Here is a 21,667-nt window from a genome sequence, read left to right as displayed (position 1 = left end):
TAAAAGCCCCGCCCCCCTGAGTGGGAGGTAGTTCCGGGCGAAGCTAAGCCAGCGCGTGTGTGTGTTTTTGTAAGCTCTCCTGCCTAGGCCGCGCTCCAGGCCATGCGGCCTTTTGGACCGGAGCCAGCCCCTCGTGCTGGGCCTCCGGCAACATCTCGACATAACAATGGCGACGAGGAAGTGAGCGAGCATCCACGCGCTCCAACGCGAGTTCGCATGCGGAGACCACACGGTCGCTCCGTGTAAATTTTTGGACACCCGGTGGGGGCCCCCACGACCACGTGACCCCCACCCCCAAAAAAAAAAAAAAAAAATGTCTTCTCTTTTTCATTCCCCCTTCCACACCTCATCCTCAGGGGGTGAAAAAAAAAAGAAAAGTTTTTTTTCACGCATCGTCCCGGTCACCACCAGCACGTCGTCTCCTGCATCAATCTATCGGAGCACATGTGCCGGTAAGACGCTGCCTCACCACAGGGCACGCACGAACCCGAAGGGCAGACAGTCGGCGACCGAGCGCACGCAACACCATGGCGACTGGGCTATCTACCCCTGGACATTCCACACCGTCCAGAATGGCGGCAAACCTGTCCATGGCGTCACCACCGCCTCGCACGCAGGGAAGCTCGTCGACGTTGATCCAACCATTCGACCCATTCACAGACCCATCGTCCAGTGGGCCCAGATGGCAGCTATGGCTACAGAAGTTCGAGATGGCCATGGAATGTAAGGACGTCACGTCATCCAGAAAGATGAAGGCTCATCTACTCCTCAGTGTGGGCGACGAGGTGCTGCGCATCTTTAACTCCCTGGATGTGGACGACGGCCAAGATGCATACCAGAGTGCGAAGGACGCTCTAACAGCACATTTTCTCCCGCAACTAAATCCAGACTATGAAACCTTTATATTCTGCACGACTATCCAGGCCACCGACGAGACTCTCGACGCCTACCACACGAGGCTGAGGAAGCTGGCCATGTCGTGTGAGTTTACGAACACTGAAAGGGAGATTAGGAGGCAAATCATAAATGGAATTCACTCGGAGAAGCTGAGGCGTCTCGTGCTCAGTGAAAGGGGCATCCCTCTACAACGCATCCTGGAACTGGGCCGACAGAGGGAGCTTGCCCACTCCAGGGCCGCCAACATGGAAGTGACCCTACAAAAACTCCAGCCGTCACTGTCCACAGCGATGGTTGCTCAAATCTCGGACAATCAACGAGGAGCAAAAATGGCAGCGGTTACACCCAGGACAGGTGGCAGCCTCGAGCACCAGGACCAACCGAATGTGGATGGTGTGGTGGCCAAAGGCACGGAAGGCGAAACTGCCCGGCGCAAGGCACCACGTGCGGAGCATGTGGCCGGAAGGACCACTACGCGAAAGTGTGCAGATCCGTGAACGCGCCACTGCAACCCCCACAAGGATCCCAGGAGAAAGGGTCATCGAAGAAAAAGAAACAAGCCAGCGCGAGGAGGGTAGCAGTAGTCAACTCCTCGACAGAAGAAGAAGGAGATGACCTCTCAGCCCTACGACAAACAGCAGGCACAGAGAATGAAGGAAAGGGCCGAAAGGTGTACTTAGTATCCACACTAAACCACGGGCCAGCACAGTCAAAAAGAACCGCCAGGCGACGGAAATGCATGGTCAACATACAAGGCCAGGACATACAAATGACCATTGACACGGGGGCCTCGGTAAACGTCATGCCAACCACCGTTTTCCGAACCCTCACTCCACGACCCGAGCTAAAATCCACAGACACTCGACTATTTGACTACGGCAGTCGGAAACCTCTACCTGTCATCGGGAGGTTCCGCACCACGCTTGAGCATGGCGAACAGAAGTTGTGGTCGAAAATCTATGTCGTCAAGGCGGGAATTGAAAGCCTGTTGAGCGGAGATGCGGCTGAAGACCTGGGCGTGGTCAAATTCATATGCCACGTTGACGACACATCCGAGGTCGAGAACTTCCTCAGGCAACACCCCATGCTACAGAGGGGGATAGGCTGCCTCAAAGGAAAGACCATCAAACTACACATTGATCAATCAGTGCAACCACACGCAGTAAGACACCGAAGGACACCCTTCCACATGAGGGAACAAGTCGAGAAGGAGTTAAGGTCACTCGAAGCCGCTGGTATTATTGAAGAAGTCACGGGACCAACACCGTGGGTTTCCCCGATGGTGGTCACCCGGAAACCCAAACAGCCAGGGAAAGTTCGGATCTGCATTGACATGCGCCTGCCCAATGCAGCCATAAAGAGAGAGCGACACATAACGCCGACAATCGATGAAATCATCACTGACCTCACGGGATTGTGTGTGTTCTCGAAGGTAGACCTAAAGGCGGGGTACCACCAGTTGAAGCTACACAGAGAATCGCGCTATATCACCACGTTCTCAACCCACCTAGGCCTGAGGAGGTATAAGAGCCTGAGTTTCGGCATATCGTCGGCCGCGGAGGTTTTTCAACAAACCATCCAGGAGGTCATCAGAGGCATACCAGGGGTATTGAACGTGAGCGATGACATCCTGATACATGCACCGGACACCAAGGAACACATCGTGAGACTGAAGGCACTACTGGGCAGGCTGGAAAGCGCCGGACTCACTATCCATCGTGAGACGTGCGAATTCCTAAAACCAGAAATAACTTTTTTTGGATACAGGTTCGACCGCACCGGCATATCGCCTGATCCCCAGAAAGTGGCGGACATACAAGCTGCCAGCCCCCCCACGACTCCCACCGAGGTGCGCAGTTTCCTGGGTATGGCCACTTACTGTGGCAGATTCATCCGGAACTTAGCAACCCTATCCGAACCACTGCGGGAGCTAACAAAGGCCAGCACCAAGTGGGACTGGGGACCCGAATGCCAGGAGGCATTTGAGAGCATAAAGGACTCCCTGTCAACGGATACCAAGATGGCCTATTACGACACGGACCTCCCGACAGAGCTATTTGTGGATGCCAGCCCAGTCGGACTCGGAGCAATCCTGATGCAGGTCACGAAGGAGGGTACAAAAAGGTTGATTGCTTATGCATCCAGGGCGCTCACAGCAACGGAACAAAGGTACTCCCACATAGAAAAGGAGGCAATTGCCGTTCTATGGGGGTGTCGACACTTCCACATGTACCTATATGGGCGCAAGTTCACGGCGATCACCGACCACAAGCCCCTGCTACCAATCTTCATTGGGTCATCGGCACACCCACCAGCCAGAATCACCAAGTGGCTGCTACACCTCCAGCAATATGATTTCGAACTTGTCTACCAACCGGGCAGCGGCAACCCCGCTGACTTCCTGTCGAGGCACCCACGACCAGCCACCCAGCAGGAAGTGTTAGTCGCCGAAGAGACGGAGGAGCACATCTGTCAAGTGGTCCACACCATGAGGCCCAAAGCGATAAACATCGAGGACATTACAACAGAAACCCAGAATGACCCATGTTGCGATCTGGTAAAAGATGCCATTTTGTCAGGCAACTGGAAAGACTTCATGTCGCACACACGCAACAGAACCGAGGGGGCCAAGGCGTTCCTAGCAGGTATGTTCACGGTTCGACAAGACCTCTCAATCACTGAGGGAGGACTCCTGCTAAGGGGTGACCGCATCATCATACCCCCAAGGCTGCAAGACAGGATAGTTGCCCTAGCGCATGAAGGACACCAAGGGCTTGCGAGAACAAAGGCACGGATCCGACACAGGGTATGGTTCCCTCAAATTGACGATCGTGTGGAGGACTTAGTAAACACATGTCTGCCCTGCCAAATAACGAGTGGACCCCCAGACCCAGAACCGATCCTATCGGCCGAGCGTGGCCGGGCACGATGGGAAGCGATCAGCATTGACTTTTGCAAAATCAGAGAGGGTCTACATCTACTGGTGGCAATCGATGATCACTCACGATATCCAGAGGTCGAGATACTGGAGTCCACCGCCGCGGAGGTGGTCATCCCGGTGATAGAAAAGATGTTTGCCACCCATGGTCTGCCCACGACCATTAAGAGCGACAATGGGCCCCCATTCACAGGGGAGGAATTCAGGTCATACCTACAGGAACTGGGCATCAAATACCACCATATTATGCCAAGGTGGCCGCAAGCTAATGGGGACGTCGAGCGATTCATGAGGACTATCAACAAGGTACTCCGAATATCAAAAGCCAACGCCAGCCCGTGGAGGATCGACCTATTCCGGTTCCTAAGGAACTATCGGGTCACCCCCCACAGCACCACGGGCATACCACCTGCTGACCTTATGTTCGGAACCGTCATCAACTCGTCGATTCCTCATCATCCAAGTAGAACCCCTGACGACGTCGACCATGCACGTGTGGAAACGAGGAGAACACGTGCCAATGCTCACATGAGCGCCAAGAGAAGAGCAAGGCCCTCAAACCACAGAGTGGGCGACCAAGTCATCATGTTGCGTAATCCCACGAAATCCAAGATGGACACCAGGTATGATGAACTGCCATGGACCGTCAGCAATCGGCGTGGGACCATGATAACTGTCACACGGGGAGGTCGGGAAGTAACAAGGAACGCGTCCTGGTTCAAGCCCGTGCCCCAGCACCTCTGGACGGATGGCGAAGAACATCACGATGACAACGAGCAACAAAGCAGCGACGTGCCGGCGCAAGACCCCGAGGAAGAATCTGCGGGGGATTGCAGCTGGCAATCACCGAGACTGCCCAGCAGTGAGTACACAGGCAGCGAAGGTGAGCAGACTTACGAACCGAGCGGGGACAGCCCCCAAGCGAAGCGGTACAGTCTGAGAAAGGCCACGAGGCCGCCTGCGAGGCTGAATGACTATGTATGCTAATTCCAGCAGCGATGACAGAAGTTTATAGTTGAGCCTGCTGTTCATGTTTATGTTTATGTTGATGTTGTTAGGTCATTTTGAAATAAAGGAGGAATGTTATATCCGCCCTACGTCCCGCAGCGCGGTGACGTAGGGCAAGTTAATAAAAGCCCCGCCCCCCTGAGTGGGAGGTAGTTCCGGGCGAAGCTAAGCCAGCGCGTGTGTGTGTTTTTGTAAGCTCTCCTGCCTAGGCCGCGCTCCAGGCCATGCGGCCTCTTGGACCGGAGCCAGCCCCTCGTGCTGGGCCTCCGGCAACATCTCGACATAACAGATAGAGGATGAAAAACGTGCAAACACTGTCTCAAAAAGATGGGGATTCTAGAGCATCAAAAGCACCCAAAAGCACTGTTATGGACGCCTTACGTCCCACAAGCGCGGTGACGTAAGGCACATCTGAATAAAGCGCCCGCACTGGCGCAAGGCAGACAGTTCTGGGCACGGGCTACATGAAGCGTGTCATGTCTTGATTTAGCTCTCCAGCCCGGCCCGTATGCAGGCCCTGTCTCTCTCTCCCTCCGCTGGCTGTACCGGCAGGGAGGGACTTAACACTGGCGACGAGGGACGGATGACTCATATAGCAGAGCAATTAAACATCAACTCACCGGGTCCAATTTACAGAAACTTTGCACCGGTGCAAGTGCATAGTTTGCACGGTATTAGCATTAGGACAAAGTTTGCACTATTTTAAAAAAACACTGGGACACATTAAAAAACCATTACGCCTCGACAAGTGCAGTTTGGCATATTAAACGGACCAGGGCTCAAATTGTCCCAGTGCTAAAAAGATACATTTTTGATGCATTTCTGCATCAGGGCAAAGTTTGCCCTAGTGCTAATACCATTCTGCATTAGCACTAGGGCAAACTTTAGCCTGGTGCAAACATTTTGTGAACATGCATTTTTTTTGCCCTAGGGCCATTTGTGCCCTGGTGCTTTTAATATGCCAAACTGCATTTGTCGAGGTGCAATGTTTTTTTTTAATGTGTCCCAATGTTTTTAAACATAGGGCAAACTTTTCCCTAGTGTAATAATGTGCAAACTTTGCACTTGCACTGGTGCAACGTTTCTGTAATCTGGCCCCAGGTCTCCAACCATGTGTACCCAGGCAGTCAGATGCAAAGAGCAAAATTCACATAAACTGCATGCTCAGTCTGAAGCATTAACGATATTTCCTCTGCAGAGCAACCATTCCAAAATAAACACACTTCAGTTTTCTACTCCTGCTGCATGTCCTTTCAGGGTGTTTTACAGCAGCAAGTCCTCCCCTTCCAGGTTTGACAGAGAAGCTTTGTTCTGGTTTTACTAAAGGGGCGTACAAATAAAAAAGAACTGAGCGCTATAAAAGCAGAGCATCCGTGTACCGACAGGACAAAAGTCAAACAGTCCGGGCACTCAGACTAAACAAAATGTCCCTGGATAGGATCAACATAGCCGCAAGACCACACACCGGCCTTCCACAGGCCCTGCATTTGATTTACCTGGTTTATAAATTCACTTTGGTTTAACCTGCGGTCCTCCACACATTTCCCTTTTCACATACGCTCCCCCAACACCCCTCAGAAATAATACACTGACTCGGGTTGTGGATGTACAGGCCACAGTTGCTTTATTAGCAGGAGGTATCTTACAGGTGCTCCATTACTTGTTACTTGGTAATACAGCATCAGGTTATTCTGCTCTGATCTGCACACCCTTGCACTCCCCACTCGGTGGCGAGCAGCATCCGCTGATCGGAAAAATGCGTTACTTTTCCACTTTAATTTGTATAAACTCAAACTTGAATGGCGAGCAGCATCCGTTGAGCGGAACTGACGCCGTTACTTTTCCACCTTACTTAGCATGAATTCAAATTTGATGGCAAGCAGCATCTGGTAGCGGAACTGACGTTTTCACATTCTACTGTACTTTCCTTTTCACTTTCTATCCCACCTCCCCGCACCCCCAACATGCCCCGTGGCGCATCAGAGGCTGTGGCCCCACCGCTGCCCTATTCCGTGACCTTGCACACTCTTCATTATTCACTCTCATTCGCTTTTACTTTATTTCCCCTATACTCTTATTTATCCTTTGTTTGACATTTGACCCTCAATATCCCCCCACTGCTCCCTCCCCCCCCTCTGAACCCCCTAGTCACACTAGCCAGAGCACCCCCACACGCTGCAAATCCTTGTTGAGAAGGAAATCCAACTTGCGCGCCCTACTTTAGCTTTTTGGTTGTATTATACTTTTTTTAATTATCAGGCCCGGCTCCAGGAATTTTCTTCTGGGTGGGCCAGGGTTTTGATCAGGGGGGCCCACATTTGATTGGGTGTGGGTGTATGAGTACCCTAAACAAAGTGCTGGCGTTGATCCAAATTTCCCAGATCTGTGATCCAGCGAAAAATGTCTCCCCATATCTGCAGAAATACATTGGCACTCCTCTATAAAAAAAACAGTACATAGCAAAAGAGAAGCAAGGAAAATAGTGTTGGAACATCAATCTACCTATCTTCCCTTCCCATCTGCTCTCCCCTTTCTGTTATATCTGATCCTCCTTCACCTTTCACCATCCAGTCGCTTTCCTTCAGCTGCCCTATCCACCATTCCCATTTACCTCCCCTCCCACCTATTAACACCAGCACCTAGCTTGCCTTTCCTGGCCTGGCTTGGGAGAATTGAGGGTGATGCCTCCTCTTCCTCCTCTGAGAGGGCTGAGCAGTGAGACGCCCAGTCAGATGGTGTCCGCCCAACAATACCTTCCTGGGCACTGTGGCTACTCCCTGCCGGCCCCGGAGGAGATGCGTGTGCTCCCTCCATCTTGTTGTGAATGATAGAGCGCGCCACAGAATACTGAAGCAAGGAATAAGAGATTTTGTTTCCTACAAAATAAAACAAATGTCAAACTTCTTTTAATTTCAAGAACAGAACATACCATGTCCAATCAATACTAGTAGCCTGATTTTAACAATATTTCGAGCACAACAATATATCCTCCAATAACATACACATGTATACAATCCTCCCTTCACCCACCGATTCCACAACCTCCTCCCCCCTCCTTTCCAACTGAACCCCTACAGTAGTCCCAGTCTGAATGTTTCTCATCAATGGTTCATGTCCAAAATAACATTTTAAACACATAATGTTATTTTTTGTTGCATTGTTGCAGCACATTTTAATTGAGTTGAGAGTGCAAGAGAGTACTAGGGCTTTAAGAGCTGCATCAGGAGGCAGACGTTGCTGGTTGAGGGATTTGCGGCCTCCTCGTATCGCTCCTGGTGAGGCGTGCCCCTGTACATCATTGTCTGTACATACTGCATATAATATGCAATTGTACATGATGACTCTTTGTTTGATGTGTTTACTTTGATTTGCTATTGAATGACACAATTTTGTTCAATAAACGTGGCCCGGATATTTTCATAGTTAGATATGTGTGTGTGTATCCTAATGTCTGGGCTGCCCATCTATTAAACCATGAGTGAGGTTTTTTGGAATAGCTTATAATTTGAACTGAATCACTTCTAGGGGCACCTAATTTTAACAGGTAAGGCATAGTGAAATTAAAAAATATACCAAGGATCACACACTTTGGTCAAGTGGTAGAGCCATAATTTGAGCCTAGCCTAAAATTTAGATACTTGACCACACATCTTCAGAGCTCAAGTTGGTACAACTATGTGTTGAAAATAATACTAAATGTTATACAGATTACTTTAAAAATACACAAGTCACATGATAAACCAACCTGAGAATGTATTCCTCACTATAGAAACATGTTGATGAAAAGGTTAAGGAGGGCATTTTGTTTTGAATCCTAAATTGCACAGAGCGTAATTCTCTTGTTTGCACTTTTTTGCAAAAGGGGCCATTCATTAATTTTAATGGAACCCACCAAGTACTGGAAAAGTAAAGAGCCGAAAATTGCCTTTGCTCTTTACCACTACGTGTCTGGAAAAGTGTAAGTCACTTCAACAATTAATGATTGTGGAAGCCATCCACAATGTATTCCTTTGGACTCTGCCCGCTTTTACCAGGTGTAAAAGTCAGGCAGATCCCATAGGAATCCATTGGTTTTCCTCCAATGTAAAAATAAATGCTGGTGGAATACCAATCAGATTTGGCAGAGGGACCTTGTTAAGTCCGATCTGCTCGCCAACTTCGCCTGTCAAATCATACAAAATCCTTCAGCTCATAAAAAGTGGAGCTAAATGGATTTAGCACCACTTCTTCCACTCCGCTTGACCTGGAAAATTACCCCCCATGACTGCAGCTTTATTTTACCAATCCTGAATGGAAGCCTACAAGCTCCATCACAGCAATTAATGAGAATTTAGGAATGTGTCTTTCTCCTCACATATAGCCATCCTATCTGTGTTCGACAGCATGCGTTCTGGCTGTACCTAATAGGTAAAAAGTCTCTGAATCAATTAGAAGCACCGGCATTGCTCTGCACAGCCTTCTATACCATTGTTTGCATATCAGTCTTGGCCCTGTCACTAATGTCAGAAGCCCTTCCAAATCTGCTAGACCACAGGGTTAAAACATTCATGTGGTTACTTGTGTTCCAGTGCAAATGGAACATGGCCTTGTAATTGAGATTCAACTGCACCCTTTGGGGGCAGCACCAAAAGTAATTTGCTAAGGGCTTGTACCCTTCTCTAATCGCACACACATACTACTGAATTATGGCATGGAATGTTGTGCAGAGGAACGATAGTGGTAATGTTTAATGAAAGCATTGCATCTATCACTTTTTGATTTTACTACACTCTCTCCTCCAGAATTACATTTTTGTTACTACCAACCTTATCTTTTCACTTATACTCAAGTAGTAATGCAGCAGAATATATATTTTGAATGTAATTTGTAAGGCCCCCCCCGTCAGTTGACACACCTTCTGCAGAAATTTGTGTTCAAGCAACTTTATTTGTCATTTATAGTTTGAGATAGTTAACCATTTTATTAAGCATGATGGGAGAAACCACTATATTCCTACAAAAAACAAACACACTGCTTGAATAAGTGTGACTTAGAGATGTCAATGGCCCTCCATCTCCCTGGTCATTTGTACTTTCATGACTGTGGGGCATAACTCATTGTCTAGGGCAAGAAAACAAACCCTGGCCAGGCCTCCTGCAATTCAGCCTCTCAGAATGATGTCTCTGAGGTTGCTGCTGAATGTTTAGAGTGACATCCACCCCCCACTCCCTTGGTTACTAGTGGTGTATAACACCACTGACATGGCCTCCTTTCTAGGGGGGCCGGAGGCTGACTCTGGGGGGGCTTGGCCTTGGCCCCCCTGCTGGAGCCGGGCCTGTTAATTATATTAATCAATTACTTTACCCTTACTTTCCTAACCCTCTTCTCCTTTAAGTGTTTACAATACACTTCCCTTGCTTTTGCTTAGTAATCACTTACACATTACTTTTAACTCTGGTAGGATTTTGCTGGTGAACGTTCCCTACCGTTTCACCTAATTTTCATCTCCCTTGCTCCTACCTATACATCCTTGGCCCATACGTGTGTGTTATTGCTCCCAGTTATTATCCTGAGATGTTCTGCCCTAGGCAAGCATCCAGGAATCCTTATCAGTGCCATTTTCTGCATACCTGCACCCCCAGTTGTGCCCGCCAGAGCACCCCTATCCCCCGCAAAGTCCTGCCTTCGGGAGAAGAGGATCTATCTTGGGTGCCCTACTTTCACTTTACATTAAAATCAGCTTATTTTCACTCTATGTTTACCTTTACATTTTTATAATTTTACTTACTCTTCATTTTTCTTTCCATTTCGTTACTTAATCCTCTATCTCCTTCACTAGCTCACTCCCCCTAGCAAGACCCTAATCTCACTGGGAAGCCAACCACTTCCTTCCATCATTGTTTAACATTGACCCTCTATACCCTCCTTTTGTTCACTATTCCTTTCAACCTCTGTCCTTTCCAGCCCACTGACACTCTGCAGTGTTCTTTGCCTTTTCCCACATATCCCTCTCTTGCCTCCTCTTGTTACGCCAGCCAGAGCACCCCTCTGCCCCACAAATTCTTGTCTTATGGAGAGGGGGATCCAACTTGCGTGCCCTAATCACCACATTGTTCGCACAAACTTTGCATGTTATAGGGCATTTGCTACTGTGCGTTGGCTATCGCTACACTTTGCGTTTCACACTCTCTTGCTCCTTTATGCAACTCCTTTTCCTTGCTCTGTTTATCACATCTGGAGATTTATGAGACGACCTAGTCCTGGTCTGTTCCGCCCTTTAATGCCAAGCATCCAGGACTCCTCGTGGGTGCCCTTTGTCCCCTTTAATACCATACTGGAGTACCCGCCTGTGCCTTCCGGAATGCTGACCGTCCTCCAGAATTGCATTCATATGGTTAGTCTAGTTATCTTGATCATATTTACGTTTAGGTTTCCTTTCCTGTTGTGGTTTCTAACCCTAGTATAGTCCTGAGATGTTCCGCCTCTCTCGAACTATAAAGGATTTGCAAATCTAGGTTTGTTGTCTCTTGTAGTCTTTTACTCAAACTGTACTGTGGGACTTAAACTCCTATTATGAGACTTAGGCCTCAAACCCATTAATAGGTTTCCCAAATCTAGTTGAGCTATCATTTGTAATCTTGTACTCCAACTGTACTGTTACTTCTTCTCCCTTGTTGAACGCCCTCTCCCTGCACTGTGAACTTCTTCTCCCTTGTTAAATGTCCTCACATTTACCCCTGTTGGGATCGACCAGCGCATATGCTACACTCGGCGGGATATTGATTTCAAGTTACAGATGCCAGTGCCTCCCCTGACACAAACCTCTAATCGCTATATATATCTTCCTTCTTTCCTTTGCACAAGACCTCTTCTTAATCCCTCCAATAATTTTATAAACTAAACTTGACATTTCGTCAATACAACACAGGCCGCCTGGCCATTCAGCTCCCACACAAGACGGATGTTATTATGGGCTTTTAAATGGGTGTTATACGGCATGTCAGAATACACGCAATGCCCAGCCACAAAGAAAAAGGGCTCTTCCCTTACATTCACTTCTCTACTATTACTTTCCTAAATCGCGTACACATTTATTTTTTTTACATTTTTTTTATAAACTCTAGTTGCATTTTTGCTGGTGAACGTCGCCCACCATTTTGCTATGTGTTCCACCTCTCTAGCTCCTACCTACACTTGGCTAAGAACTAAGGGTGTGGACTCAACCCAGCACCAATATTTCTTGGGGTGAAAATTCTGCTTGCCAATCTTCTGCGCAACACAACCCGACTTACGCTCACATGTTAGTTCCCATGTTAGGGCTTTTGACTGAGGTGGCAACCTACTCACTGCCTTGTCAGCCTTGCCTTCTCTCTCCTCTGTACACTGGCGCAACCTCATTGTCACTGATCCTAGGAAGCTCATTGTCCTAATTCCCCCTTGTCCACTTCCTTCGCCTCGTTGTGCCTTGAAATCCTTGTGTATACGTGCACTATACATACCATATCCTATGCACGTGCCATATGAGCGAGAAAGAGAGAAACCTCTTTGGTTCTATTGTCCCCTCGCATTTCTCCCTTCTTGCCATATAGGCATTCCTTCAAATCCCTCCCCCATAGTTGTGCCTGCCCGAGCACCCCTCCCCCCACAATTTCTTGCCTTAGGGAGAAGGGGATGCAATGTGCGCCTCCTACCTTAACACTGTTTGCGCAGCCCTTGCCCTAGCTGTTTGAGTACACTGCACCAGTGTAATACCTAACTGCTTCGCCTGGGTGACAGCAGGCATTTGTCCTGCTCTACTCTATCTATTCTCTGGTCTGTTGCATCCCTTTCATCTTCCACCCCATATGTGTGCTAACCATTTGCCTAAACTTACTATTAACTCACTATGGGCAAGTTATTCTCATTTCTGTGCCAAGGATGGCTGTCTTGGAACTGTGGGCCCCCTTTTTCTTTTCCTTTTGTTGTCCCCACAAACGTGGCCACCTTGAAAACAAAAGACACATTGTATTAGTATAGGTCATGAGACGTTAATTTACTTTACCATAATAATGGCAGCCCTCTTACCTTCCCCCACCCAAACCTACAGATTTGCTTAACTTATAGAAAATAAGTATTTCTAGAGCAGCCGGATCACACATCAGTACTCTTAATTCACTTTGCACCTTGTTACGCCCCCCCTTCCCACGCTAGATGCCTGCGTTAAGTGTTTTGCTAAACCAAAGGTATATTGGCCGATTGTAGGATTATGTGATTTATATTGAGAGGTTTTCTGGCCGGTGTGGCCCAGTTTGATGGGTCATGAACACATTGTGCCTCCGGCATCCTAAGGAACACATCAGACAATGGGAGCCCTAGGCCGCGCAATTCTGATATCTCTGCGCTGCACACGAAAATTGACATTAAAAACAACTGCCAACCCTTAACAACCCTATTCTAAATTGCAAACAGTCAATGGTGCACAGCCCCAACAAAGAAAGGATAAACAATTGTTACACACAAGGCCCCTTTCCTAGTAACTCCTTTCCTAGTTAGTCATTCTTAGTTGACTGTGGTGTGTGTCAATGCCCCGTGCGACACGGAGACCGCATGGCGCGCTAACAACACCATGCATGCCTAATGCCCCATCACTTAATTCAGCATGACGCCAATATTGGCAAGTACTTTTTCCACTCTCTGTTAGCCCGGCACATGAAACCACTGAGACTGCATGTTGCTATAACCTCACCATGTATCCCCATTGCCGCCTCGCTTAATTATGCCTGGCACCAATATTGACAGGTACTTCTATTGACAGTGCATGAGTTTGCAGCTTGGGACTGCCCGTTCAGAATGTTCCTATTAGATCTACCCATCCAGCTACACATCTATCTCCCTGGAGCTCATGTGCCCCCATGCACTTGCACGTTTTCAATGTCACCTGGCCTAGTAAGATTGCTGTTTTGTTCCCCTCCCTCTTTGTCGGGCTCTGATGCACTTGTGTACGAGCGCAATACAATTAAATTATCATATCATATAGTGCTCCTGCTACTTAACTGTGAGCATGCGGAAATGCCGCTCCCTCCTTCTGGTAGCATCTTAATGCAACATTAGCATTGCTCGAGCTGCATCTACTTCAACTAATTACCAATGCTTGTTGCATATCTGATTGCACCATAAATGCGTAACTGACACCTGCGTGCACGTTGTGGTGCTGCCCCCTTAAGGGAAGTGCACGCGGCACGCCACAGCGTGCATTATAAATAAAGGGGGCGTTCCCGCCGCCACAGTGCGACCGGGGAGCCCAAACTGAACAGACGTGTGTGCCTGAGTCTGTGGGGTTGGGGGCTCACGGGAACCGCCGTATGGGTCACAGAGGGACCCCCAACAGTGGCGACGAGGTTGGTGCGTTGCCTGGGCCTGGCAGTGAAGAGTATTTCAATTTTTGATGCAAAACGGATAACTTTGTTAACTCGTTCCATGCCGTGGGCCGAGTAGACGCCACGGCAAGCGACCATTTTGTATTCGTGGCAGAGGATACTCACGGGCTCCGGTAGGGCCCGTGCAGGGGATCCATGCCTAATTTTTGGAAATCATGATAGCGGGCAGCTGTACCTGCCCACGCAGGCCCGAATTTAGAATTTTTTTTAAATTTTGGGCAAGTTACGTCGAGTGAAGGCGAGGAAAAGGGGGAAAGATGCTAGGGCTTGCTTAACCCCGACCCCTCCCTGGCTCAATTTTTGGGACATCCATCCTGGATTCCAGATCCTCCACGACATCCTGCAGCTGAGGATCTCCATCTTCATTGTCACCTTCATCATCATGCCCAGCTGCTGTGTGGAAAGGCACAATTTGGACTGGCAACTTTCTGTGGCCTGCAGACTCTTCTACCTATCATCATTATCAGGTCTGGACAATTGATTTCTTTGTGTGTCTGGACTGGTGCACTCCACGGCCCCTATTGGGCCTGTGCTGGTTGGGTGAGTTGCAGCCCCCAGTTCATTTTGGGGGTGCCTGTGCGCTCTAACCCATGAGTGCGCCTGGGAGCCAGAACGGTGGGCTGCCTGCAGACCAACAGCAGCCTCAGGTCCAGCCCCAGCCTGTGGCACAACCAGTCATTCAGCCGGTTCCCCAAGTCATGGCGCAGATGCGGGCCCCTGCGGCGCTACAGCCTATTCCAGAGTTTGACGTCTCAGGCCCCCCATCTATCATGGGATCCAGGTGGAAAAGGTGGGTGGACCGTTTGGACATGTACTTCAGGGCCACCATGGAGACGAATGAGGACAGTAAGCTGGCGACCCTGCTGTATGCTGCTGTGCCTGCAGTGCAGGAGATTTTCGAGTCACTTCAGACCACTGATGTCTCTTATGGGGCTGCCAAGACAGCCCTTCACAACTATTTCTTACCACTCGCCAATCCTAACTATGAGAGATTTGTCATGCTGTCAGCCCGACAGAAGGAAGACGAGGCGCTGGACACTTTTTATGGCCGGTCTCAGACGCCTCTCATTGGCGTGTGCCTGGGGTGACTCAGAGGACATGATTAGAACTCTGCTGATACAGGCCTGCTCGTCGGGAAAACCGAGGCGACAGGTGTTGAGGGAACCAGGCACTACACTTGCTCACATCCTTGAACTCGGGCGCTGCCATGAGGTGTCAGAGGCCAGGGCGTCCAAGATGGAAGCTGGGGCGCGGCCGGTGAAGAAGGAAGAGGTGTGTGCCATGTGGTGGGGTGGCAGAGGTGTCAGGAGGCCAGGTACCAGTATCCATGACAGAGGTGGGAGATCTGGTGAATCATGCCAGAAATGTGGCTATGACCTGCCCCACCCCGCTGAGTGCCCAGCGGCCGGAAGAACTTGTGGGCGGTGCAGACTTGCTGATCATTACGCCCGGGTGTGCAAGGCATCCCTGCCCGTGATGGTGTCCAGGGGCCCAGTTCAGTCAGGGTTCCTGCGTCAAGCTCGCCCACCAAACGAGGCACAGGTCGAACAAGGAGAAGATGGTGCCCCAGCGGAGGATGTAGACGAAGAAGAGGAGGAGAACATCTTCTTTGTGTCCAGTGTGGGGGCTCTAAAACCAAAGAGCAGACGACAAACGAGATGTGTGGTAGCAGTGAACAAGTCGCACGTCCCGGTGCTCGTAGACACGGGGGCGTCTGTCAATGTGATGGCCTGTGGACACTACGATGCGATGGACACACCACTGAAACTGGTCAGCCCGAAGGCCCACATCTTCACATTCAGAGGGTCGGAACCGATCCAATTGGATGGCGTATTCGTGGCAAAGGTGGAGCATGACGGATCAAAGATCACAGCCCGATTCTATGTCACACCGGTGAGCACGAATACACTACTGAGCTGTGCTGCGGCAGAGGCCTTAGGCATTGTGAGCTTTGCCTACTCTGTATATCTCGAGGACATACATGACCTTTTGGACAAATACTCTGCCCTATTCCAAGGAATTGGTCAGATGGCCGGTGACCCAATGAGGCTGCACATAGATGAGTCTGTGCAGCCCATAGCCTTGAAACATCGGAGAGTGCTGTTCCATCTCAGGGAACAGGTAGACAAGGAACTGGACAAACTAGTAAACCTAGACATTCTTGAGAAGGTCGAGGGTCCCACACCATGGGTATCACCGATAGTGGTGGTGAGGAAACCGAAACAACCTGACTCAGTACGGATATGTGTCGACATGAGGCTACCCAACAAGGCCATCAAAGGAGAAAGTTATTTGACCCCAACCATCGAGGACATCATCGCGGAGGTACAAGGGTCTTGTTTCTTCTCAAAGTTAGACCTTCGAGCCGGTTACCACCAGGTCGTCCTGCACCCAGAGTCAAGGTATATAACGACCTTCACAACACACCGAGGCCTCTATAGGTACAAGAGACTCAGTTTTGGCGTGTCATCGGCAGCAGAGGTGCTTCAAAACATGATCAGAGGTGCCCTTGCTGACCTGGATGGAGTCCTAAACATCAGTGACAACATCAGGGTGTTCGCCAAGACTGAGGTGGAGCATTTACATAAGATGGCCAGGACTTTCGAAAGGCTGCAGTCACGAATGCCTCACTGGATTTGAACTGCGCAACTTCTGAGTGTGTGATGTGGTTGGCGCTGTTTCCCAGAAACCAGTTTGAAGTGGTATATATTGCAGGAAATAATATTTCTAAAGCACAACTACAATCACTGCGGAAGCCTCTTTGGACTGACTTAGGTCGTTCTGATCCGGGGCATTTGCTGAAATGTGGGTAGCACATTTTTTATTTTTTTTATTTTTTTAGTGCTTTTGAAATGTCAGGTGATCTCGTATCAAGCGAGTCGAGAGCAGGAGTGCAGTCCAGGGCCCGGCTACAGGTGGTGATACGCCTTGCCCTCCTGCCCTGTTGACTTTTAAGCCGGGTAACTGATGCCACCAAAAATGAACTGGGTTTCCTCCTAAGCAAGCAGAGGCCTCTGTGATAACAAGATTTGTGTGTCATACAGTTGGCATTGGAATTAACCCTCCTTTCGACAGACCGCAAAGGTGGAGAGGCCAGCAGCTGTGAGATGTGCTCAAGTAGTGGGGATTTGGGGAGAATTCTCACAGTGGTTTTGGGAATGCTTCACTCTGTTTGCTCGAAGAACGGCAGCCCCATATATAAGCCATTGGCATAGTCGTTTCCGGACTGAATGAAAGCTAAAACCACTAGCACTCGCTGTGGTAAGCACGTGGTCTATCGGGAACTCTGAAGAATTCCTGGTGGGCCTCTGCACCCTGAGCCTCTTTTGTGTGGTATTCCCAAATATTCCAACAGGAAAAGGGTTTGACTTGCTTAAAATGGTTAATTTAGGGCTATTTTGAAAATAATTTTGCAGGGCCTCTTTTGGTTTCCCCCTGATGACTATAGGCTCGACCCAACCTCAACGATGTATAATGTATATCACCGTACATCGATGATGTACATATTCTGTGCATTCAACCAATATACAACTAGCATACCACCGTTGTTTTCGGGGTGCCTTTCCTCACCCTGTGTATTCCCTACTGTTGCCTCCCCTTGCACCTCTCCCCATCCATGCCTAAGCCGCCAGCCCTGGTCTGGCGCTTAAATCAGGGTCATAAAGATTCCTTCCTGTTACAGCTGGCATGCTCTCATCTCTCAGCTACTAAATCTTTCAGCCACATCCCCCCCACCCATGGGCGTAGGACATGGGGGGTATAGGAGGAACAAATCCCCCCACAATTTTAAGTGGGGAGATATAATGGCATATGTCCCCTCGCCCCAGGTTTATTTGTTGTGCACAGACAGTGCACTGCCACTGTCTGCTGCTGCACATGATTCCTGATTCAGCCAGGAATGGCTGCCAGTGCAGGGCATAGGGCTGTCACGTGGGGGTGCAGGAGGGGCAAACTACCCCATGCTTCGCACTTGGGGGGAGGGGCCTTGCGGCGCATTCCACGACTGACCGTTGTTCCACACCTATAGAGGCCCAAGGAACTCTGTCTCATGGAGCTCTGGCAATGCTGAGCTAGCTTTGCCTCTAATGGACAGTGGCCCATCTTTTGGCTTGACAGCTTTATATCCCTGATAACTAGGGCGGTAGCAAGTCAAAGACTCCGAGAGCTTATATACTGTGACTGAGGTGGCACATAACACACACACATACACACGCGCGCGGTGTGGCAGTTAGACCCGCAGAAAGGCATAGATTAGACTAATCGATTATGGAACATCCTTTTCAGAAGGAGCAGTTACTCCTATTATGCTAAAGAACCAGAAAAGAAAGTACCTGCTGCTGGCCTTCCACACCACGCTCAGAATGAGTCTTGCCACCTTCCAAACCACACTCAGGTTTAAGGCGCATTTCTCCTCTTATAAAGCACACTTGAAATTGTTAAAATATAAACTTTCCATCTTCAAATGCACTATAACATGGAAAAATGATATGTTCTGCATGAACCCACAACAACACGGAAGAGTGATATGTACTGCATGAATCCACTACAAACGAGCATTGATAAAGCTAACAGATTTGGCTTTTGTGTAGCCATGGGATAGGCATTTGGCATGCACTGGCTCAATGGTGATACTTGACCATGATACGACAATGGATGCAAAATGGTGTGAACACTTGGGCAAATGATACCAGTGCTTGGCAGACGCCTATGCTACCTATGCACAATCCAAAACTGTTGTCTTTGAGAATGCTTGTTTTTCATATGACTTCAGTGCAAGGAAGAGATGCAAGGACACACACACTACTTATAAATCAAGTGGCTGAAGGCACACTTGGTTAAGACATGTTCCTATTACACCAGTAACACAATTTCAGCTGCAATTATTATTTGTATTTCTATTATTATTATTAGGGTATTTATTGAGCACAGACCGTGCTTCAGCAAGAAACAAAGCGCTTTACAAGTTTTAGGAGAAAATACACACTGAGGAAAGCAGAGATTCATCGGATCAGGGAGCGAAGAATGGGGGTGGGGGGGTTAGGCAGTTTGCCAGCAATGGATATGCAAGCAAACAGGGGAGGAAAGAGGAGGGAGCAGATCCCGCAGTCTCAGGATAGGCGGGGAGTTGAGCCAATAACTCTCAGACGACTGCTTAGAAATTACACTGTAAGGCCCTCTGCTGCACATCGTGTGGTGTTACTGTTTGATAGAGATTGCTCAGAGTTCTCATGAGGATATGTTTTGGTTGGGAATATGCAGGTAGTGGATTGTTATGGCGATAGGGATTATTAGCATGGGGTAGTGAATGGGTGAGTAAATAACCAAACAACACCCACAAGCTGTGTGCCTCTCCTGATATCCTATATCTCTCCTATATGTAATCCAGTGTAATAGTTGTGGCTTGTAGGTGGCGCTTAGGTGCCACCTAATAATCAAAACTAATAAGGGGTGCCTCCTACCACTCCACATATTGCATTAAGAACACTGATATTGAAATTAGCTATAGCCTTCCACCTTTGCAGCAAATTTGAAAATGTAAAATGTGCCTACTGTAAACCTCCCAGGCATCTCACCCTGAGAACAATCAAACATGTACGGGTCTAAGAATAAATATATTGACAGCCCAATACCTCTGAAAGACGTATAAGGGTTTTGCAGAGTCTGTCAGTGGTGAATCAGAGCCTGATGTGAGACTGGCAGAGTCTATGCCAACCCTGCTGACCTCTCAGAGGCACATACACTTTGAGAGGTGCCCTAATGTGTCCAGCAGTGGGGGAGCAGGCTTGCCCCCACACTAGGCTCCGCAGTGCAGAAAACTTTCCATGGCTATGCTAACCCCTATGGCAATTCTTACCCAGTTCCTGCCTACCCCCACCCAAAACACCTCCTCATTGGTACTCGTTGAGCTAATTTCAAGCAAGCCTTGCCATCAAACTTTGTCTTCAGAGTGTCTGCGAGTGGTTTCTTCAACAAGTCTTCTGAGAGTTAATGACTAATTGAAGTTGTAAACACGCTACTGCTGTAATAAAAATGTCTTGACCAGGTCTGCCTTCAGCCACTTTATTTTAAAACACCATGTGTCTGTCACTGAAGTCCTGTTAAAAGCAAGTTTGGCTTGTGCATAAGTATTAGGCATTTGCCAGGCACTTCTATTGGATGCTCAGGTACTCGAACCATTTTTCACCTGCTACCATCAACGGCCAGTTAAAACACATAACCCAGTGCCTTTCCCAGGCCTAAACAAACACCCAATCTTTTAGCATTGCCAAAGCTTGTTTTGGTTTGCCCTTGATTTACAGGACCATGCATCAAGGGTAAAGCAAATATACTATTGGCTAAACTGAACCACATTGAATATAGGCTGGTGTAGTCAGTAATAACATTTATGATACATAGTCAGCCTGGCATACTTTCTTTTACCTGCTGGGAGTCCATATATGGTAATAATGGAATATATTGGTGCAGCCTGAATGGACATACATGGGAACAACCAGCACAAATATATTTTTATATTAGCACATGTTGTGTGCAAAAGCAGCATGACATGTTATGGAAAATGTTCCTGTGCATGGTTGGTGACTTGCAACTATTGGGGTTTTTCATGTGCTTCCATACAAAACAAATTGTAAACTGCATGGCTTTCTACTCAATTTTGCAAAGAAAGTGCAGAAAATGCATCATTTTGACCCAATGTTTAAACATTTTCTTGGGAGTGAGAAACCCCTCAATCTCCTCTTGTTTGCTTTGGTCTCCCTCACTGTGCTTTGTCGATCCGGCATAATTGATGCAAACATTTAAGCCTCTTCAGTTCAGAAATTCACCAGCTGCCACTTTACGTCATTTATCTGTCACTGTTTATCATGTGTGTTTTAATGTGCACGCAGGGACAGGATGCTCCTTAATGCTGGTATGACCGCAGCCTCTGGTGTCCAGTCACAGTGCTGCTTACTACTGTCGTCAAAGTGAGAACAGAGCATGAGCGAGCAGGCTGACTGAGGCAAAGATGCCGCGTGCTGAGTCTCAGGCTGGGCAGGGACGGTCACATCCTATTTGCTTTTGCAGCAGCGACCAGCGAAATTCAAGTGGTTGCAGTCTTACTTGCTGCTTGCTGGGCTGTCTGCCAGCCTGCCTGCGCCTGATCAATCTGATCGTGTGTTTGAGAATCGATTACTCTGATTGTCTGAGACCACGAGTTTGCTGCTAACCTTAAGGTAGTGCGTCTGTGTGTGTGGCCCACCAACTTAGCAACAACCATTCTACGCCATCATCACGCCTTGAATGAAATGGTTCAGTTATTTTCAGAACTTGCCTGTTTCCACCTCAGTGGGGTTCCGTCGTGTGTCTGGAATATTGTCTTTGCCTCTTAATTACCTCCTTAATTTATTTACAGGATTATTGATAGCTAGCTACTGCCTGCTGGTGGCATGGT

This window comes from Ambystoma mexicanum, chromosome 11 (genome assembly GCF_040938575.1).
Source record: "Ambystoma mexicanum isolate Mex_15411 chromosome 11, UKY_AmexF1_1, whole genome shotgun sequence".
Lineage (NCBI taxonomy): Eukaryota > Metazoa > Chordata > Amphibia > Caudata > Ambystomatidae > Ambystoma > Ambystoma mexicanum.
This window is presented reverse-complemented; position numbering follows the sequence as displayed.